This window comes from Coptis chinensis, chromosome 7 (genome assembly GCF_015680905.1).
Source record: "Coptis chinensis isolate HL-2020 chromosome 7, ASM1568090v1, whole genome shotgun sequence".
Taxonomy (NCBI): Eukaryota; Viridiplantae; Streptophyta; class Magnoliopsida; order Ranunculales; family Ranunculaceae; genus Coptis; species Coptis chinensis.
In genome coordinates this window covers 40,469,286-40,492,974 of record NC_141462.1, presented here as the reverse complement: position 1 = coordinate 40,492,974, position 23,689 = coordinate 40,469,286, and the positions used below count along the sequence as shown (strand labels likewise).

General features: G+C 35.7%; 1 long non-coding RNA gene and 1 pseudogene across 2 annotated transcripts; both read right to left on the bottom strand.

The window, feature by feature from the left end:
* Positions 1 to 628: 628 nt before the first annotated feature.
* LOC147487528 (cell division cycle protein 48 homolog) lies at positions 629 to 5,889 on the bottom strand (annotated as a pseudogene). Its single transcript, XR_015201233.1, has 8 exons — positions 5,876 to 5,889; positions 4,763 to 4,887; positions 4,384 to 4,450; positions 3,963 to 4,120; positions 1,601 to 3,828; positions 1,266 to 1,487; positions 1,108 to 1,169; positions 629 to 990 (listed from the first exon to the last, which is right to left on the bottom strand). The product of XR_015201233.1 is annotated as a cell division cycle protein 48 homolog (transcript).
* An 11,210-nt stretch (positions 5,890 to 17,099) lies between these two features.
* On the bottom strand, positions 17,100 to 18,014 carry LOC147487527 (uncharacterized). Its single transcript, XR_015201234.1, has 3 exons — positions 17,911 to 18,014; positions 17,361 to 17,444; positions 17,100 to 17,208 (listed from the first exon to the last, which is right to left on the bottom strand). It is a non-coding gene; the product is annotated as an uncharacterized LOC147487527 (long non-coding RNA).
* Positions 18,015 to 23,689: the final 5,675 nt, after the last annotated feature.

Here is a 23,689-nt window from a genome sequence, read left to right as displayed (position 1 = left end):
GAAATCAGTGTGTGGTCCAAGTAGTGGCCTGTTGTGGCTGGTGAATGGACAGACACGGCCTGTTGGTTTTTACACTTGATTTCGTAGAGTTTATTGGGACATTCACATAGAAGTTCTATAATTCTATTGACCATGATTATTTGAAGTGATAACATAAGATAATTTCTCACTTGCAGGTGATTTCTCAATACACTGACGTAAAGATAGTGTTGCCAGTCCATGCAGGATGCAGGTGATGGCAAACTTAGATTCAGCATGCATAGAAAACTGTTTTATAATTTTTGATTTGTAATTTAGTTTGTTGTTCACAATATTCAATTGCAATGTTGAAAACATCAGCGTCCATGGAGTGGCCTCCTGATGGCCTGTTGTAGTTGTTGAATGGTTTGTCATGTCCTGTTGATGGCCTCTATATGACCTTTAATTGCTTGCAGGTGGCCTGGTACAGAAAAAAAAAGTTGGAAATTAACTCTTTGCCTAATTCTATTGACCGTGGTTAGTTGATCATCAATGTTTGAGTAAAGTAAAATAAAGATGTATACTTATCCAAAAAAAAAATGTTCCTCATCTATAATCTCATATACCATAACAATTAAGTGCAAAGGTTAAATGTACAAACAAGAAACAATTAGGAGAACGATTATTTTTAAAAGCTTCGTGACAAAGTCACGGATAGTTTACAACAGAGAAGCAATCTGGATCCACCCCTGGGCGTGAAGATTAACCTTTTAATATAAAATTTAGGGTTAACAAGTATTACCCCCCCCCCGGATGGGAGATCAAATATTAGCCTCACTCTCCCCAAATCACATTGTGAGCAGCTCAAGACCCTTGACAATGATGAAGTTTGCTTGACATTCATTTGCAATTGCTTTGGCCAGTAGAGTTTTAGCACATCCAGGGGTCCATAGAAAAGAACTCCTTTTGAAGGAGACATACTGAACTTTTCAAATTAAACTTCTCAGGATGCTCCACCGGATATTGCACAGTCTACATGGATGAGGACATGCAAGCATCAAAACAAGCAAAAAGAGAGTGAGAAGAGAAAAATAGAACAAGAAAAACAGAATATGTAAACAGAACAAAACCAACTATATTCAAAGTTACCTCTTGAAGTTCCCTTTCTACATTGACAAGTCCCCCAATATCCTCCCAGCTGACATTAGGTACTTCAACAACATGTTCATCAAATTTCAAGGTCTGAGACGACCACTAATTGATATACTAACAAATAAATTAGCTTAATTGTCTGAAACTGGACTCACTGTTTCACGCAAAGCAGACGGATTGCTTGCTCCAAGCGCAGTCATAAAGTGCTCATTCGTGACAGCCATGGAACTAAGTATCTCAACATCAATGGAATCATCCTCCAAATCAATCACGTCCATCTTTTCTCTGATGCACTGCAGGGCAGCTTCAGTACACAAAGCAGCCAGATCAGCACCAACATATCCACGAGTATTTTTTGCAATCCTTTCTAATTCAACCTGTACCACATAAAACACCACGTACAGCTGGTTCGATTTGTTAAATAGAAGTAAGAAAATAAATAAGTAATCAATTTAAAAATATACAAAGCTTCTGTTCAGGTTGATCTTACAGTATCTGAGAGCCTCATTGTGTGGATGCGTAGAACCTCAACACGTCCAACTTCATCTGGAACACCAATGTCAATTTCCTTGTCAAATCTCCCAAATCTACGTAAAGCCAGATCAATACTGTTGGGCCTATTAGTAGCCCTAAAAACAATGACCCCGTGTGTCTTCTCTCGCTTGGGAGCAATTGAGTCAATCTCATCAATGAAGATGATAGCGGGAGCATTTTTTTTCAGCTTCCTCAAAAGCCTTCTGAAGATTGCTTTCACTCTCACCAGCTAATTTAGACATGATCTCAGATCCATTAATGAGGAAGAAGAAAGCACCAGTTTCAATGGCAACAACCCTGGCTATCAGTGTCCCAGTGGTCCATATAATAGAATTCCCTTTAAACGCTTACTGATTTAAAGAGTTGGGGATGTCTTAGTGGAAGCTCCTCCAACTCGCGGATCTGAGCCATCTGTTTACGTACGCCACCCACATCATCCAGCCTATCTTCATCTTCTCTTCTCACTGGCTCTCTGGCCCTCACAAAAGATTTCAGTATTCGGTGACACCACACAATACTCAGCAGGGTCAGTCTCTATGATTTTGAACTCTACACTCCTCCTTCCACCTCTGACAAGGAAGAGATCTCCTTTCCTTGGATGGTATGCTCCCAGGAAATAAGTTGCAATCATTGTCTATATGCATTTAACATTCTAAAGAATAAAATATGTAACATTTACTTCAAACATCAGATTCTTGCCACCAACAAACTTCTTATATAAACATGTTGTCTGATAACGTGTCAAACTCTAATTAACTAAATGATCATAATATAAATCACTACTAAAAAAAAGTGATTTAGCCGTCATGAAACAAGTTTAATGACATTTTTTCATTTAAAAAACAACCGTCATTATAGAGCCCGTCATAAAAGTAAATATAAAACGTCATAAATTTGATGACGGTTTGGGAGAAGCTGACATAAAAACTCGAACTTAATATGACAAAAATTCTAATGGGATTCTTTTACATGACATGTTTTACTTAACCGTCATAGTTTAGTAGAAAAAACGTCAAGAACTAAACTATCGTTTATGACTATTTTTATTTAAGCGTCACCCTAAGAAACAAAAAGTCAAGAAATTAACACTAAAAACTGTCAAGAATTGTTATGTAACACGACAGTTTTTTGGAAACCGTCATAACTTCTTCTTTTTTCTTTGTAAATCTGAAAATTCCTGTAAACCAATGCATTCTTACACCCTGACAACTCAAGTCCATTACAAAAAAAATCATTCCAAGAACCTGTTCATATTACATGATTTATTCACGGAGAAAAAAATTAAATAACTCGAACACTTAATTCAAAATCAAGTCTCATATATAATCCAACAACAATACAATTTACATAACTCATCCAACAAATTGCTAATCAACCGATCCATCTCAAACAAACTTAATTGAGTTACCATGTTATCTCACTTTTAACCTAAAAACAATATGAAGAAGAATGTGTTAGTTTGTTTAATAAGTAAACTAAAAATATCTTTGTTTAATTGAATTCATCACATCATTAAACTTTTCCAAACAAAATATAATCAATTTGTTTGTTTTATTTTTTTTTATTTTAATGAGGGTAAAATGGTAGTTTCTAAATTAATGAAAAATAAAATAAAAAAAAAAAATACACAAAACAATGTAATAATATAATAAGTCAACACTACTAAAAAAAAATACACAAACAATGATGTTAGCATAATAAGTCAATAACTACTAAACGAAAGATATACGATCAACTATGAGAGAATCATGTTGGTTAAGCCCCAAATAACGTACACCACTATAGGATATATCTGATCCGTATATCTACCACAAGTACACAAATAAACCTTTAGCTAATAGGCAGATTTCTCAACTCATCTATGGTTTAGACAGATTCAAATAGATACAAGTGTTGGTCGGAAACTTCCACAAAGTGACAACCTCAGCCAATTGGATTTCGATTTGTCTACAACAAGACAAAATGTTTAAGAATATTATTTGAGCTATGACTACAAAGATCATCTCATGGAAGGCTACTTGCTCCTGGGTTACTTAGAGTGTACAAACTTACTGGGTAGAAGCCAAGAACCTTTATACTCAGAAAACTAGCTTGTACAATTTTTTCCTTTAACTAAAGAGATGAAAATAATTTCAATAACTTTTACCTTCTGTGGTATAAGTCTTGCACTCATTCATTTAAAACCTACAAAAACCAAAGCATAGACAGCACAATTTAATAATTTTTGTGAAAGAAAAATTCTATAAAGTGAAAACAATAAATTATTGAAAGGCCAACCACTAACAGCAACAAGACTAGGTGTTAAGGATTTCTAATACCTTACTATGTATGCCAAAGAAAAATTTGCTATTGTAAGCAACAACTTCCATGATCACCAGATGAAGAGAGCTAGGTTCCTTTCACATGCAAGAAGGGTGCTTACAATAACTCCAACTTAAGTTTGCAAATCCACATGTACGCCCTTTAAATGGAACACCTGAAGAAAAAGAACAATTTTTTGTAATTCAGAAGCTATTAGCACCATGCAAGGAAAACCAACTCCTAGTCCAGGGTAGCTAATCAAGGTAAACAATAATATATATATGAATGACAATAATCGGAAACTTATTGTAATATAATTAAGACTAATATGCCACCCAAACCATCTTTCCTTTTCTTGTATCTTCATTAATGAGAAAATCCACAAAGTTCTAACAACATGCAATGCAAGATAAGAAACATATACCAACACATACTTACCATGCATGTCTTGAGCTGTTCTCAGGCTGAAACATGGCTAAGGCTAAGCTTCACACGATACACATATCTGTATATTACATTCACAACAATCAGAGTAACCAAAAGGACAAATAAAATACTACAAACACTCATTAATAGGGAACTATTTGAACAGTATACCTACCATATGCTGGAATTTAATTCTTAAACAAGAATGCATTTTTTTTTGAAACTATATTAATTAAGTAAAACCAAGGTAAGATGTTTTACATGAAACACTGTCTTAACCAGGCTAACAAACATGCTCATTATCCAAAATACCAAATATGGAAAAGACAAGAAAGATTTTGACATTCAAACAACAGCCATATCCTCTTCAACTAAAATGGGCCTACAAAACCTTGGACAAAGGATAAAATGTAGAAGCAAGAGAGATTCCAATCATGGAGCACAGCAGCAGGAACTACTATACGTCCAGCAACCTGATCAAGATCCCGCCGACCAGTAGATATGATTACCCTTCCGCTGTTGCAAAACAAGAAATTCAACATCTACGTGTCAAACCCATACATGAAAAGCTTTTTCTGTCGTTTGTCATCATAGATATCTCAGTCCTATAAATGGTCGAAGCTAAGCCCTGGACCGAAGCCAATTCAACATTTCATGGCCAAAGGTGGAGTTCAGGCTTAACCATCACCAAGACACAGACAGCAACAAAGACTCAGCATCTAGTGTTTCAACATTCTTTCCTTTTCATAAGTCTTTTAATCTTTCACAGTACAGTCAAATAGGGGGTAATTAAGTTCTCTAAGCTAGCCTTACATTGGCAAATCACCGAAACTTCTAGTAATCCCATTTATATACTAATCAGTACCAATCTGATTTAAACACTAATCCCTCCCCTATATATAGGGACTCTATAGGAAGGACATCTAAAGAAAAACTCTAATCAAGAAGGGAAGAGAAACATGTAATGGCAATTGGAGGCAGATTTGTGAAAGATTTGATGGGTGGTGGAAAGAGATACAAACTTCAGTAGCTGAATCTTCCTCCCTAATCATCCACCCAAAGCACAAAACCCGTATTATGAAGCCAACTTTCAGAATAAATTCATGAAATTGATGTCAAGGACTGGAAGGATGGGCACCCTGCAGAGAACCTACAGGTATTTCAGAGCTACAAAGCTCTTCCCATTTTGCATCCAGACCTTTCCTTCCATGGTTCTTACCTTCTTTCCAGAAAAGCAAAACCATGCAAGAATAAAGAAGAATTCAAACTTATGAATACATGAAACCTTAGTTATATACTTGAACCAAAAAGCTTTAAGACCATACATCTATGTTACAACCATTCTACTAAACAATGTAAGAAATGCAAAACTAATTTCAGCAGAGGGAGCAGTTTGTGTATTCCATAATTTGTAACAGTTAGGCATATATCATATACAATTTGTGCAGCATATAAGCTATTTCAACAGTATTAAAATTAAAAAACGTGGGAATCACAAACTCACCCCTTAGGATCAACATCAACAATTTTCATGTCCTCTAGCTGGTGAAGAATATTATGAGCAATAGCACCACTGCTCTTGCAGAAATGTGGTGGACGACTTCCGTTCCTCTTGCGCCCACCATAGATCTTGCGGAATCCTCCCACTCCAATACCCTGCCTCAAGTAACTCCTCCTAGCCATGGAAGCAGCTCTAACATAGTACCAATCTGGGTCATACGGAGCAAGCTCCTTGAAAGTAGCAGTCTTCACAATATCAGTCCAATGAGGAAGCGTTTGAGATTGAGCAGAGTAAGCCTTGACGAACTCATAAGGAGATACGTCTTTCACTGTTGTCGCGGTCTGACGGCTACCATCATTTTTTTAAGGGTTTTGTTTCAAGACTGTGTCTTCTTTCTTTCTTTCTCTCACTCTCTCCAAATTTTATGTCAAATACATGTTTCTAAAATGAGATAACCAAGTAAAATTGGAATCTGAAAGAAAAGGAGGCGCCTTTTTCTCCATGGCCAGATAAGAGGCAAATAAAGATTCAGCGAGATGTCGATTTCAGAGAAGGAAATGGAGAGGTGCAAGTGCTAATGTGTGTTCCAATTGGAGAGGACGAAGAAGATGTCCTGGGTTTCCAGGAAGAAAACGCACTTTTGTGTTTTTTCTGTTTTCTCTAATAAAAATTAGAAGACTGAAAAATTAAGAAAATGGGTGAGGAAACTCCGGAGTGTATTGACGGTTCAATTTTTACTAGTATATACTGCATTGCAGTGGGGCGTGAGCGTAGTATATCATTAACAAGAAATAAGCCAAAAGGCCCTAATTCTAGTTTTTATCACTGATAAAACCAGCCGGATTTACAAATCATTGGTTAGGACAAGTTAGACGTCATAATCACTAATAAAACTGGTTTTTGGTTTTTAATCATTCAAAAAGACAAGTCCATGTTGACTTGACTTTTTTTTTTTTTAATATCCAATTATACCCTTCTATGTTTCGTAGTATATAAGTCATCATTCATTTGAACTAGAAACAAAAAATTGGAAAAACCATCGAGCGAAGCAAAAAGGAAACACAAGATCAATCGTTTTCGATTGAATATTAAATCTGAATCTAGAGATTCTATATTTCATTTGATTCGATTTGAAGGTTTGTCTCAACTTTATTATTCAAATCGAAATTGATTCGATTCGATGTTTGTTTTGATTCATTTTATTTGTTTGTTGAATTAGAAGGTTTTTTTACTGTTTGTTTTTGTTAACTATTTTATTAATATATGTTTATTTTGATTTGATTCGATTTTTTTTTTTTGTTTGATTCATTATGGATCTAACTTTTGAGTATCAACTGTGCATACCACATTTTTTAATGATGTGGTTGGTTGATTTTTATTTATGGATTTTAGTGTGCTACCACCAAATGTCAAGAGGGGTCCTGGTAGACCATGTTTTAAGAGAATTGAGAATACGGGTGCAATGATAACAAAGCGCCATAAGTGCCGAAAATGTCATTCGACCGACCACCACAATCGCAAAGACTTGCACCTTTGGGAAAAGAATGGAGACCAAAAGAATGAGGGGCAGTGGAATGAGGGGAAAGGAGTGAGGCATTCGATGTTGCAATTATTTTTTCAATGTCAAGAAAACGAGAGAGGAAGTTGCACATACATTCAAGTAAACATACATGATTCTCTATTGGATATTCTCGCCGTAATTCAATAAAAGTTTAAAAGTTTATTTTATTTTTGTTGGTTCCATTTTTTGTTTACGATCTATCCCGGAATTTCATCTCCGGTCGGTCCACATTATTTTTTGTATGTGAGAGGGTATCGTGTAGTTTTCGGTGCACACTTTACGGCGCTTTTGCCTTTTGGTGGTGGTAGTTCATCAACAAAACTAATTGTCGACTACCACAATACATACACACAACCATCTCAAGCTGCATTGAAGCAAATCCATGAGGAGAGACAAGTAGTGTGGTTGAAACATTACCTATTAATTGAAACAATGTATCCTACTAATCGACATGGTATGCACAAGAGATTTTTTTTTGTTTGTTCCAGACAAAACCACAACATGTAAACTTGGTTAATGCACAATTAATACTTATACTATATTCAATTGCATGAATTAAATTCATTAAAAGAAAAATATATAATGTAAACCAAAGATTGTAACATTCATTAAAAAGTACTTGTTTTCAACTTAAATTCATTATCCAACAAAACATACATCGCTGGCACTTGAAAGTTGCAACTAACAATTTCATCCATTTGACCAACATACATTTCCACAATCAAATTCATCAATAATGATATTTTCTTTTGAAGTAGTATGCACATTCAAGAGGTAGTATGCAATGACACTTGTGCATAACATTTTCTTTGTGATGTTTGGTATGCATTGATGTTTGTGCATACTGCATTGGTATGCACCGACACTGTGCATAGAGTACTATTATCTTTTTAGGACAAATCAACTAAGAGAGTGTAGTATGCAATGAATTAATTTGGCTCGATATTATTTATTTTCCCATTAAATAAATTAAGAAAAAATTATTAACCCGGCATACCAGGTACTATTGTCTTTTTTCGACAAAAAGTCAACTATTGTCCAGTGTTTTTGAAATGCGGGTGGGTTTTTGGTTCATTTAATTTTTCCTTTTAGTTTTGTCCCCTAAATTAATTGATTTTTATATATTTTTATTTATTTATTTATTTTCGGTAATTTGATTAAATTTTTGATAAATTAAGAAAAATAAATTATATCATAGTTTATTCAAGTGTAACAATATTGATTGAATATTTTTGCTACGGTAATTTTATTGCGTAGTTGAAACCAACAGTCATGTATTAACATGTGTAACGCTTTAGCACGTACACAGAATTATCTATCAATAATTACGTGTGCGATAAATGTGAAGAAGTAGACCATTATCCCAACAATGAAAGAAGCTAGTATTTGCGGAAATTTCCCCTGCTAAGTAGTCCTGCCTTACAATGGGCACCCCTATAGAGCCCTTTTGTGTTTGGAGCTAAGTCACATAATATCCTATCAACATACATTTAATTTTAAACAATATTACATTCTCCAAATGGATAAGAATGAAATTTTAGGCAAAATCTTATCTATATTTTCAACATTAAATCACAAAACCTATCATTCCAAAGAAACATGTTTTTGTCTTTCGTTATTTGAAGAACCAAAAATATATATATACAACACCATCAGAAAACTAAAGTAACATTTTGAAAGTTTTAAAATACTATACATATAAGAAGTTACACAGTTATTTACTTTAGAAACAAATATTATATTCTCAACGTAGAAAAATCACAACACATATTTTACGAATGAAAATTTCGACAAAGTCTCCTTTGTATTTTCAATATTAAATCATAAAAAACCTGTCATATCTAGAAATCATTAAACCTGTCATATGATCAGAAGAACAGAAATAACAACATCGAACCAAAATAACAACATCCCAAAGGTTCTAAAATACTATACATATAACAAGTTACACATTTATTTACTTTACAAACTGCTCAACTCAACTCAAAAGACACAGAAAGGAGGGTTAGCAAAAGTCCAAACAACTATAATATATAAGGTAGTAGCTGAAGTGACAAAATCCATCTGCAGCAACCATCAAAAAATGTCCTCCTATATATTACTTGTGGAAGAACCTACATAAATCCAAACAACAAAATTAAGCATGATAACGACATTAGATATTCATTTATGAGAAATATAAAATATCTTGATGAAGTGAATTTGCAAACAAAATAAATATAAATAAAGATAGAAAGATGAATACTACATACCGAGATAAAAATAATAAATTAACATTTCAAAGGTCAGATTTTCCGATAACATCAAATGGTTGAAGCAGACAAGTGCAACAAACGATTCTCCTCTTGCAATCGGCCTCTAAGGCCAACACATTTTCCAATCTTTTGAAGTCTCTCCAAAGAGAACATAGGGCTAAATGCTAGATCACACAACTTTCTTGTGCGAGACAAAGCAACAAAAGTCAAACCGAGGCTTTCCCTTTCACCAATATCTACCACAGCCCGATCAAGAATGAGGCCTTGACTCTTGTGAATTGTTATCGCCCAACATAGTACAATGGGAACCTGAATGTACCTGGCATGAAGCATTACGACTTCCAATTTGATGTCCGTGGAGTAATAGGTATTGTATTAGAATGGACGAACTTAGCACCACGATAGTGGTCGAAGTCAACCATAACGACAAAGAGGTATATCTTACGGTGATTTGCAGCCATTTCCGTAAAAACAACATCTACAACAAATTGCCCATTGCACCATTAACCAGTCCATTTGTGGTGGCAATGTTTGAACGAAGCATAACACGTGCACCAAGTGATAGACACAGAACTTTCTCCAAGCCTTTTGCATCATCTGACGAAGCCTTGGTAGCGGTCTCACAATTATTTAGTGATACAATTCGAGCAACTGGTTTACCAAGCTCAAGCAGTCGGGTGAGATTGTAATCATGTGCAGGCTGTTTGGTAGGAAAAAGACGCAAAGCATCTTTGAAGGTGTTAACCTCATCCATATTGAGCGAGGAAATATCCCGAGTTAGAAATAATTGCCAATCACCGACGGTTGAAGTTCCATTACTGAGTCTAAATAGTGTTTCTCGGAATGATGCTTGATCATCCCCTGCTTGTCGAAATATATGTGATAACCGAACACATTTATCGAAACTAGAATATACAATTCCGCCATGTTGTTTTTGAATAGACCCACCTTGGACATATAATGCACTGTCACATCCAGGAGGTAATTGACGCATATCACCAACGAGAATAATAGATACATCACCAAATGGCTCGTTCTTTGAGAAAATATCTCGACAACGCCGGTCAATATTTGCAAGCATACTTCTTCCGACCATGCTGTACTCATCGATAATGATAAGTTTGGTGTCTTTAAACTCTTCTTGCATACGTCGACATTGATCACCTTCAATCTTTTTGGAAGTTTCTTTCACACGTTTTTGTTCCACAGTGAAAGAGAGTTCATGATGGATGGTTGCACCTCCAATATTAAAAGCGGCAACTCCAGTAGGAGCCATGACACGTACTGCTTTGTTTGTTCCGAAAAGTGCAGTAACTGAATACACAATTGCATTTATGAGTGTGGACTTGCCTGTGCCTGCTCCCCCACAAACAATGAACCGAATACATGCTCCAGCTTGTAGTGCTCTAACAACCATATCATGAGCCAGTCTTTGTTCATTAGATAAATCATGATCTGGTACAACGGTTTGAGGTTCATGATTTAGTTCATTGCCACCACGCAGAGCATGAACAAATTTTCTATCAATTTCTATATTTGGATATCGATGTAAACCTTCAGCCCAATTGTGTGAAATGTCGAAGTCTCTCCTTCCTAATTCCACAGTTTCCCCAAGGACAAACATGGGCCCCATTGCTGCTGCCATCATCCACTCATCCCTAAGTAAGTCTTCAATACCAAGCTCTACCTCAATACCATCTTCAAGATCTTCATCTATCGGTTCTGGAAGAATAATCCTATGAGTGATTTCAAAACCCAAGTCATAGTATCTTTCAGACCACAAGGAAAATTCTCCCTGAGCTTCTTCAAGAGTTCGATAATGGTGATGAATTAAGACTTGTTGACGACAAAATGATTCCCATTTTTCAGTGTTTGGTAGGATGTCACCGTCTAGCTCGGGAACCAAACGCACGACTGCTTCCACTCTAGAAGTGTGCCAAACCTGCTGCTTGAAGTAATGTCTCTTTGCCATATTCAGGAGGGAAGTATTTTCATAGCAAGAAGGTCGTTGAAGATATCTTCCTACAAAGGTTGGATCTGTTCCAACAATTTCATCATCATCGGCCACTCTTCGACGGCGTACAATTGATGCTACCATGCTCTTTTCACTAACATTTAAGAGTACTGAACTTTTACGGATGATCGGGTTAATGGGTACCCTTTTAGCAAGTGACATACTTCTGGCAGAAATATCTCTTCGAGAGACACTTTTCATAAAGTAGCTTTGAAAGCAGATCTTGCATTTTGGCGTAGTCGATGAAAATCTTCAACAATATCTTGAAAAGTATCTCGAAACTTTTGAAGTTGGTTCAGATTTAGCGGTGTATTTAGCAATGTAATTGACAACAGATTACCTTTGAAAGGACGGCGACCAATCAATGTTTGCACGCCAGGTCTGCAAAATCTTTCGATTGTGGGAACAGACTAGTTCATCATTCCGGCAGCTGAGGAAACGATACATGTTACTGTTGGGAGGCTCTTCTACAATCTTCGACTGACCAATTACATCAAATGGGTATCTAAAGCGACATACCATTTGTTTGGTTGTTTTGTGTAAGCGCAAACAATGACTCCCACATATAGAGTGTCGCATGACCCAATTGACCAACGAAATATAGTCATCTTCGTCTGTATCAAGTTGTAAATCGAGTGGCAAAGTGCGTGCACAAGGATGGTCTTGCAGATTTCTAGACATGCTGGGGTCTGGGTTCATAGTGCAAACAAGTCTATCAAAATATTCAATGACATTAGATCTATCGGTAGCACTTGTAGCAATCTTAGTAACATCTGGAGCATCTGCTAGCCAAAGAAATCCATGAACATGACCACTACCACGATTTTGCCACTCAAACCGGTACCAATGATCAACCACAGAGAACTCAGCTCGTAAGTAATCCCGAAAGAAGAATTCCACTCTTGCTTTAAAGAACCAAGCGACAACATTTGGGTTATCATTAATTAATTTTGCGCGTCCCCTTCTTTTATCTAAAGGAGACATCCTTTCAAGATCATTAGAAGGATCTAAAATACAAAACAGTTCTGGCCATTGCATGTCAGCAGCGCTGAGTGTGAAGAAAATGGTTGGTGCACCTAACTGTTTAACCATGGCAGTCAACTCTTTCAATCTTGTATACCAATAAGACCGGGTACCACGAATGTTGTTAGCAAAGTAAGAGACACGATTAACTAATTGCTTGTTCCCGGATGAAACCATATTCCGAATTTCCTCAATTGACAACTCAGCATCCCCTAGATTCTTCCTCACAAAAACATCGCCTAAAGAAAGTGCCTGCCACCTTGAAAGAGAGTTCCAAGCAAAGTAGCGGAACCTCGTATCTCTAGCAAAACGCCCATCATGATATTTCATCAAAAACTGGAAGTACAGCAATGGATTGACTTTCCGCTGGCGAGCTTGACATAGATCAGCATCACCGTAAGGAAACAAAGTTGGAAATGCCATAGCAATATACCCTGGGGTTGAAAACTCATCAATGATGTGAGTTGTTAAAGGCATATGAACATTAGTTTGATCTACACTTTGTACCATAAATGCCCTTTGGAGACGTGCTTGTTGATTGGGTTCTGCAGCAATAGAAATAGTTCCAACAGCATGAAACTCATCAATGTGCAAATCCTGGTTATGCAAGTGAGGTGGCCCGTCATCGTCATCGGCTTCCCTAGGTATGGTAGAAACATCGTCGTCGATATCTTCCACAGGTCGGGACATATGTGGTAGGTCATCAGGTTGTCCATCAACAGGTAGTCCTTCGATAGTTCCATCGTCAATAATTATATCATTATAGTATCGATGATAAGTTTTTAACCAAACTAAGGTCTGTGTCGCATTACAAATAAATTTTTCGCCGAACACGGAATTCCTTGCTTGCATGTGGCCCCCCTCTATTAACAACAAGAATTGCGGACAAATCGCCGGGCTTGAATGGAAGAACAATTGGCAATCGATTGACATCTTGGGAAAAATTGATCACATTACCACTGTACTTGTATTGTTGACCCCTAACACGATACACAGACATCATGGGGTGCACCCTGGCAATGAGAATTCTTTCTAAATCGGACAAATGAGACAGTTCCAGAGGTACAATGCCCGGATCCATTGAATTGTTAACACTGAACATGCCAGCGTCAGTGTTGGCCCGATTATCCAACTTGCAAGAGGTACAAATACCTGCATCAATTATTGTTATAAGCGAGGTTAACATATTCCTAGAAAATATACAAAGAAAAGCAAATACCTGCAAAAATCTTTAGATCGGGAAATTTTCTTTTGCATAGAGGACAACTGACCCATGAAATATCATTGCATGATTTTCTAAATACTTGTGCGTTGGAGAGTGGTATGTAGTCGTCTATAGTAGGTGGCAGATCAGGGTTTTCACGGATATTGTCTTCACACACCATCAGTTGTACACCAGGAAGTCTTTGATGAACAACGTTTTGTGAAATAACTCTTTGACGAGCAATAACAACTCTTTGACGAGCAATTGTTTGACGTGCAACTCTTCGCCCAACAACTCTGCTACGAAACGCATTAAGGGCGTTTTGATCAACCCTTTCAACAGGGTTTTGCCTTACAAATGCTGATCTTCTACGAGTTTGTCTGGAATTTCGTAATCCATCCATGTGCAATGCACGAGCGAAAGCTTTACGAGCAGTGTCTAGGCGACGATGAGCATCTCGGTGCTTGGAGGTTTCGCCAATGCGTGCAACTTTTCTTCTAGCACTATTAATTGACTGGGTCGATGCATGCTGTTCACTTGTCTGTTTTGCACGGGCTCTTTTCTTTTTTGCAGTATTTTTTGCCCTTTTTTGCTCCACCCGTTGCCTTGTGTGTTGCTCCACTCGTTGCCTTGTGTGGGAAATGCTGTTTTGATTAGAATCCCAACTTCTTTGCAAAGAATTATGTCTAGAAGGTTCAGCATGAAACGGTGTCAGGCAAATGTTATCAACTAGGCCTGCAACCCTTGGATTACGGAGCCACTGAATGAGGGGACAATTGTATGCTAAATCAAAATCAGATACACTATCTAGTTGCAAAGATTTATCTGCTTGACATCCAACCCTGTCATAACCTCTTGAAGTCTCTGTTGGATCTGGTAGATTGTCAACCCTTTGCATATGGGGTAGATTTTCTGGTAAATCAGATATAGTCTCCCTTGGCAAAGAATTTTGTGCAGGATTTCCAACCATACGAACCCATTCCATGAGCAGGCAATTTTCATCTAGATCATCGACCCTCTCCCTTGCTGAAGAGATTTCTGCATAATTTCTAACCATGTGATTACTTATAGAGGATTCTGGCTGATTAGGTATCCTATGAATATGCATTGAACTCTCAGGTTGAGATGCCACTGCGGTCATAATCCGAGAAGAGATACGCCCGAATAATTGTACGTCTTCAAGTTGTTGGATATGCAATTTCGGTAGGCGATCTAATCTCCCGATGCATGTTGAAAGTTGCTTAAACGAAAGCGATTACGGGGCCGACGATTATGAAGACGCGGCCGAAAGTAGTAGTTGGTAGGGAGTATGTCGATTCGGCGACTATAAAATCTACCAAAGAACCTATCAATTTGGGGCAGTGTTACTGGAAAACCTTCATCAGCTGCATCCATTGTGCATTCAAACACTGAGAGTGGAAAATGAGGGACGAGAGGGAAGCCTTCTTATGTCGTGTCAATTGAAATCCCTACATGGGCATTAAATAGTTGAAAGTTTTGCTTAGGAATTATGTTTCTTTTCTCTAACGAGAAGTTAAGGCAGGAAAAGTTGAGTAAACGGATAAAAACTATAAAGTCGAACTACTTCAAACTTATTATTTCAACCCTGGTTGTCATAAATGTGAAAAACTTGCAATATATATGAAACATAAATATGACCACTTACTTTGTTATATCTAAATGAAATAATGAAATTTGGACCATTATTACCCACCTATTAAATGCACCCAAAGTAACTAATGTATTAGGATATATTTAGAATATTAAGCGCAAGAGAATTGCATGAATATTCACGATATTTAAAATAGTAGTTTCAAACTGAAAACAAATTAAAACAAGAGTAAAGCAAATGCGAATGAATACATACCAATTTCTTTGACAAAAATATCTCCAAGAAACAGAAATACCTAGAACAAAAAAACCCAAAAGAACTGAGCCTGCAAGGACAAAACAAATAGTGGTTAGCTTTGGAAATATATTGTAATGAAAACGGGTAGTTAGAGGCCAAGAAAATATTTGTTGAAGGATTAGGAATACCACAAATCTGAATGAAAACATACCGCTTCCTTTTAAAAATAAATCCACAATAACAGAAAAAGACCTAGAGCCACAAACTGCGGTTTGTAAAAAGAGAAGAAAATGGTTAGCTCCATGAATATAGATATTTAATCAAGTAAATCTATATAACGATTAGGTTGCTTTTATTTGTTGAATTGTTTGAAAATGATAGAGTAAATTTGTATCTTAATTCTTGTTATTCCTTTTGGATAATATTTCTAACAAATTTAAAGTAAAAATACATTTCCAAATTTAAAATTGGACTTACATGCAGTTGACATAAACAAACAAAAATTCTGAATCATGATTTAAACATATAGAGATTTGGTTTATGCATCTAATAAGGCTTGGTTCCACATCTTCAAACCTCCCCGAAGTGTAAACGCTTAATGGATCTTTAGTTGGTGATGTGGTTGGGGCTTTTCGACGACACACCGTGTGGTGTAATTTACTAGCCGTAAGCCTACTTGCATCCCTTCTATTGGGTTATTGGGACATGACATGGTAGAACATGCATGAATGATATATATATAAAAAAATATATACAGGAAAAAATAGCAAAAAAAAGTACACATAATAAATGTGTCGTTATAGGACAAAAGCATACAACTATTCATATTTTGCAAGAGTAAAGGGTAACACCAAATCGTCAAATATTGCACAAATGTGAGATGATAATCTGAATGGAAGCCATATCGGGGAAGGGGAGTTAGCTCTCACGCTTGAAGACATTGTAGGCATGAATATAAAACATGGAGAGGTAATGTTGCATAGGAAAATTATTCAAAACTAAGAAACTGCAAAAGAGAATAAAAGGAAAAAAAATAATACATTTTAAAAATAATTCTAAGAACATCTCATCTAAGAAAACTACATTATCGTTAAGAAATTTTCAAAGTATAGCATGCCTAAAAAGTTATTTGAAGGAACTAAGGCAAACTAATGTCTTTTCCCAAAACAATGTGAAAATAACAAAATTACACTTTGGACATCAGCACCATCCATAGCTATACACAAGGAGATTATACTGGATTTGACTCAATTGTTGTCATGAATACAACCTCCCAAAGAACAAAATCACCTTATGAAATAGCACATCTAATCATATGAAAATTTACCTTAAATAATTGCCAAGTATTTTATGGTGCTCACTCCACTTGAGAAAGAGCAACTCCAGTTTTTTTTCTTCTACCTTGGCAGCTACCCCCGAGGTCGGAGAGTCTGCAGTAAACATAAGAGGAATTAGGCTGATTATTTGGAAGGTCTGTTTCCTTTATTTCAGCAATAGTACAAAAGTAAAGAAGTCAAGAGGTATATCTTGGTAAAAAGTCTCCAATCAAGTTTCATAAATAAGTAAAGAAGGAAGTACACACCAAATCCCTCCTCCGATTTTCTGAAATTTTTTCACGCTCTTGTTGACTCAACTTGTCGCTTTCTTCTCGCGCCCTTTGTTCCGCCTACATAGAAAGTTTGATATTTTAATTACTACATGAAAAAACCATGCTTTCATATATGAGATTTATAAGCATATTCAAGAAATGCTGCATTAAGGATTCAACATGATACAATCTTGACAAATCCCCGGATTGTTTTGAAAAGTTTAAGGGCAGTTGGGATGAGAAAGCAATGAGTAGCTTCTTTACTACTTAATTCAAGATATTAATACCATTTTGAAAACAGAAATGTTTTGGTACAGGTTGGGACACGTCCAAGCTAGGAAGTCAAATCTAATAAGCAATGGCAAATCATTACGGTTTCTCCTCTACAAAAGAACCACCTCGAAATGAAATGAGCCTTGAGGCGGAAGAAGCAAAGACGGGCCGGCACAATGACTCTCATCGTCCAAGTATGATGTGATTTAAAAACATGCTAAAAACTGAGCTGCAAAAATAAGAAAAACAAGATAAAAGGAAAACATACTACCTAAAGAAGGACCATCTCTTGATCATGCTTTCAAGAACAACCAACAAAGACATCATACGGTCCCCTCGGCAAAGACAGTTGTAGATGAATTTTCATTGTCGGCTATGTATGCAACAAAATAAACTCCATTAATTTTTTTGAAAAGTTTAAACAAGTTAAAAAGTAATAAAAAAGAATTCATAAATCGATATTTTTTTCCCTAACATGCTTCTAAACACATACTACAAAGGCATGAGATGAACCCCCAAGCTGCCCGATTCAAGATGGTTCTTCATACTGAATAGTATTGACTGTTTCATCCCAGTAGATGTGTAATAAAAAAGAATTCATAAATCGATATTTTTTTCCCTAACATGCTTCTAAACACATACTACAAAGGCATGAGATGAACCCCCCGCCCGATTCAAGATGGTTCTTCATCTTGAATAGTATTATTTGTTTTCATCCCAGTAGATGTGAAAGAAAACATGCTAAAGGAGACAAACTCAGTGTAAAAACTCAATTGATTTCAGAAAAAATAGTGACACACAAAATCACGTAAAAAAACAAACATAAATTTTAAGAAAAGCTGTTTTTGAAAATGACCGATTTGCCCTCAAATGAGCTTCCAGTTTTTCAAGAATTTAATGAGTAGTGTCCAAAACACCTTTTCATTTGGATAAGAGATTTCTTCCTTGCGACAACAACAGCCTAGAGAACAATAAATGTGAGAGAAAACCCAATTTTTATTTTTGCTATTAACAAGGAGGAAGAAAGTGAAATTAGGAAAGCGGTTGCATACAAAAATTAGAAATAAAGTCTACGGCTTTCTAACACAAATTCACCTTCAATTTCTTTCAAGTTATTTTCACAGCGCAAGGTGTTCAATTTCTTTCAAGTTATTTTCGTGCAAGGTGTTGTTCCACTACTCATGAGAGTTCGCGCAAGGTTGTTCCACTACTGACGAGAGTAAGAGATTAGTCTGTGATGAGAATGAGAGAGAAGAGTTGAGGGAGAAATTGAGAGATTGGGAGAGGTTGGGAGAGAACCGCAGGAGAGATTGGAGGCGAAGAGAGGGAAAAAACCACATAAGTGATTTGGGGTACGGTCAGACAAAGGAGAGAATGACACGTAGCAAGTGGTTTTTTGGGAGACTTTAGAAATGCGACCTCAAAGAGTTCGCTACGCTCACGGATTAGTGAGTTACTTGACTTTGTTATATATTTTTTTGGTTAAGTTGTTGACGGTTTAATTAAAAGCCAAAATGGTCCAACCTAGCGCCCAAAAAATTGTAATTTGACTGTTTTAAGAAACACCATTATATTTTCTTGACGTTTGTGTTATACACGACATAATGTTGCAATAGCCGTCATAAAATTATTATATTTACTTGACGCTTGTGTCATACACGATATAATGTTGCAATAGCCATCATAAAATTATTATATTTGCTTGACGATTGTGTCATACACGACATAATATTGCAATAGCCGTCATAAAATTATTATATTTTCTTGATGCTTGTGTCATACACGGCATAATGTTGCAATAGCCGTTATAAAATTATTATATTTTCTTAACGCTTGTGTCATACACGATATAATGTTGCAATAGCCGTCATAAAAATATTACTAAAACACATATCTTGACGGTTTTTAACAAAGTCGTCAAGATAGATAAAAAAACAAGCGTCATAATATGTCATTTTTTTAGTAGTGAATGCTTATATATAAATGGACGTTTGTTCCTATTTACAAAATAAGAAAAAAAAATAGTGACTACACTATGCTGGAAGACAAGAGTGCCCCAGCTGAATCTTGATGATGAAAACATGAAGACATTTAAGTTGAAGCCTTCAATTAAATCCTTGCCTATTATGTCTCTTTTTATCTTGTTTTTTCCTTTTTCAATCTACTCCACATCAATTAGGTTTGCATGAACTTCCTTGCTAATCATTATTTTCCCATTTTAATGTATATGGGGAGCAAAATATATTTAACCTTCCATTTATTTTCATTTTGTTGTCAGATTTCTGAAAACCACCAAATTAATGCTGAAAGTCCATTATATGCTTACTTGTCTTTATAACTCTTATCATGCACACGACACGTCAAAATTAGCCCACATTATAAGCAACACTTGCTAACCAGCAGAGTAATGAAAACTTTGCTCATTATTTAAACCCAAGAACATAGAAACCAAGGGATTTTTCTGAAAATCATATAGCCAGTTGCAACAGAAGTTACGAACTACGAGCCAGAAATAAATCCACAACCATATGAAGTGAACTATATGAAATCTCACCTTTACGCACTGTTTCGACACAATTTATTGGGTCAACACAATAGAAAAAAGAACACAAGAATTTTATCGTGGTTCGGCAAACGTGCCTATGTCTACACTGATCTTTAATTTGTTAATGGTGTTGCTTGGAGATTACATGAGAATGAAGAAGAGAATAAGAGTTTCTCCATGTGCTCTTTACATGAAGGTCTTAATTATATAGATTACAATAAGTAGTGATTGGATAGAACTTAAACTTATTGATGATGATCTTCTAATTAATGTGATTTGGTGTTTATCTCATTGAGGTGCGTTGTACTTGGACAAATAGTCTTCTTGCTTGATGAGGATTCTTCATTGTAGAAAACGTATTGGGCCCATCTCCATAGTGGGGGTCCAAACATCGTCCCCTCTTTGGAGCATGGGCTTCGGCCTATGGGGCAAAGAAGTGAAAGAATAGAGACATGTACGTCATATTCCTTAGATAGTCAATGTCAATGTTGAAGCTCAACGCGACAATTGCATATTAGAAGAAATTGTTGCTGCTGCTAGTAGAGATATCGATGAATCTGTCACTAAATAATAATAGATAATATGAATCAGAAATACGTACGTCCCCAAGTGGGCTTTGATAGTTGATACATTAATAGTAGTGTAGTGGGCACTCTAAATAAGTTATTTCCTCAGCCGTAAAGATAACAAAATTGTAAATGATGTACTTTAGGTGCTTGTTTTCCATGAGTCATTTGCGTGGGGCGAGACTTGTACGACGGAGCCCTTTGATGGAAGCTAATATAAGCTAAGAAGGTGTCTTTGGGTAGTCTACCGCAAGCCATATTGATGTGGAGTATATCGGTGTGAAGATGCTTATACAGGCATTGATGATTCTCTATTGGCATAGAAATATTCTCATTTAAAAATACCTACTATATAATTAGAACTGGTGTTGAATCTGATTTCGACTAAATTTCCATGTTCCACACTATTGTAAACAAAAGATTAAAAGTAAAAAAGACTTATCTGATTGAGTGAAAAGTTGTCTTGGCGGATTGCTACGGACAACTTACTAATGAACTTGAAATTAGATGAGAAAATAATCATTTAGTACTATGAACTTTCGTTTTTTTACTAAATGGTACCCGAACTTTGTTTTTCGCCTATTCGTACCATGAAGTTTCAATTTATTTCAATTTAGTACATCAGTTAATTTTTCATCCAATTTCACTAACGGCGTTTACACTATTCACATGAACAGTGTTTTTTTTCAAAAATTTAAATTTTGAAAAAACAAAAAATACTATTCACGTTAACAGTATTTTCACTATTCACGTGAATTTTTTTTTTTTTTTTAAAGAATTTTTAATCAATCTTAAAAATTAATTCTTTAATGAAAAATAATAAAAAAATACTATTCACGTGAACAGTGTGTGTGTGTGTGTGTGTGTTTTTTTTTTTAAGAATATGTTGTATATATATATATGCTATGTAAGTTTTTATGATAATCTTTTTTTTTTGTAATAATCTAATTTTTAAGATTGATTAAAGATTATTACAAAAAAAAAAAAAAAAACACTGTTCACGAGAATAGTGTTTTTTAAAATTATTTTTCATTAAAGAATTAATTTTTAAAATTGATTAAAAATTCTTTAAAAAAAAATGTTCACGTGAATAGCGAAAACACTGTTCACGTGAATAGTGCTGTGTGAATAGTACTAACGTGAATAGTACTAACGCCGTTAGTGAAATTAGATGGAAAATTAACTGATGTACTAAATTGAAATAAATTGAAACTTCGTGGTACGAATAGGCGAGAAACAAAGTTCAGGTACCATTTAGTAAAAAAAACGAAAGTTCGTGGTACTAAATGGTTATAAACTCAAATTCGATTTCTCCCTCACAATGACTTTTTTAGATTTCTCCCTCACAATGACTTTTTCGCTAGTTCCCCACAGACGGCGTCAATGTTTCGACACAATTTCTTGGGTCAAACACAATAGAAAAAAGAATACAAGAATTTTATCGTGGTTCGGCAAAAGCGCCGACGTCCACATTGATCTTTAATTTGTTAATGGTGTTGCTTGGAGATTACATGAGAATGAAGAAGAGAATAAGAGTTTCTCCCTGTGCTCTTTACATGAAGATCTTAATTATATAGATTACAATAGGTAGTGATTGGATAGAACTTAAACTTGTTGATGATGATCTTCTAATTAATGTGATTTGGTGTTTATCTCATTGAGGTGCATTGTACTTGGACAAATAGTCTTCTTGCTTGATGGGGATTCTTCATTGTAGAAAACATATTGGGCCCATCTCCATAGTGGAGGTCCAAACACGCACTAAGCAGGACAAGTAAGTAGAACAAATGCAATGCAAGACTCTGATGACAACAATAACATGACATAAGTGCACAGTATCCATCTTTACCAAATATGCGCAGTAGATGCTCTGTCAGTCTAATAAATAAAAATATCAACATGTCCCACAAAAACCATTACGATGATAAAACCACCAATTAGGCAAATATCGTCAATCGAAAACCTCATCAAAAGCCAATGAACTGGTAGAAAAATAGATAAAGATGTAAATATAAAATAAACTGAACTTACAATTCAGTTACTTAATGGTATTATCCACAAACAATATATGCACTCGAGTGCCATATTTGACATTAGGGCATTGGTGCACGGATACAACATCACCTAGCCTAACCCTCAAATTCAACCGAACAGCCTTATTCATCCTGATTTTGAGTTCATCACATGTGTCATCAGCTAGAGCAACGCAAATCATATCCTTCTTTTTCTTAACCTAGAATCCCAAAAAACATAACAAAAGCCAGAAATTAATAAAACCAACAACATAAATATTTGATAAGTACTCAAAACTATAGTTGTATTCCATTTAGGCCAACTATGTTTATAATAACGAGAGTTTATTACTGTTTATTTGTTTTTGTGTATTTCAGGTCTTGGAGTCAAATATGTGAATAAATACATCACTTTTGCAAGAGAAATGAGTCAAATTGATTGCTAGAGAAGTTCTATGGTTAAAGCCTAATTTTCAAGGAGAAAAAACATTTTAAAGCCTAGTAAAAGCTGGAAAGTCAAAGTCAACTCAGGCAGAAAAGGAACATAAAGTCAATAGAACTTCAACATGCTATATCTTTGGATTTAGACCTCGAAATTGGGTCTATTTTATGTCAAAACAACCGGCTCGGAAAGACCTTTCTAATGGTCTAGGAATCAATCCAATCAGAGTAATAAAAGTGGATGAAAATGGTATTGCAGTAAATTCCAACAGTAAGAACCCTTTTAGACTTAAATATTTAGGTTTTGGGCTTGATTTAGTGGCCCAAAACACAACACCCAATCCCATGCACAAAATTGTAACATAAACATTTGCTTTATAAAGAGATTTAGGGCAAAGCAAAGAGGATCTATGTCACAGCCCGAATTTCTAAACAATAACAAAGTGAATATTTGAAATATAAAATCTCAAACATCACTAGGTTCAC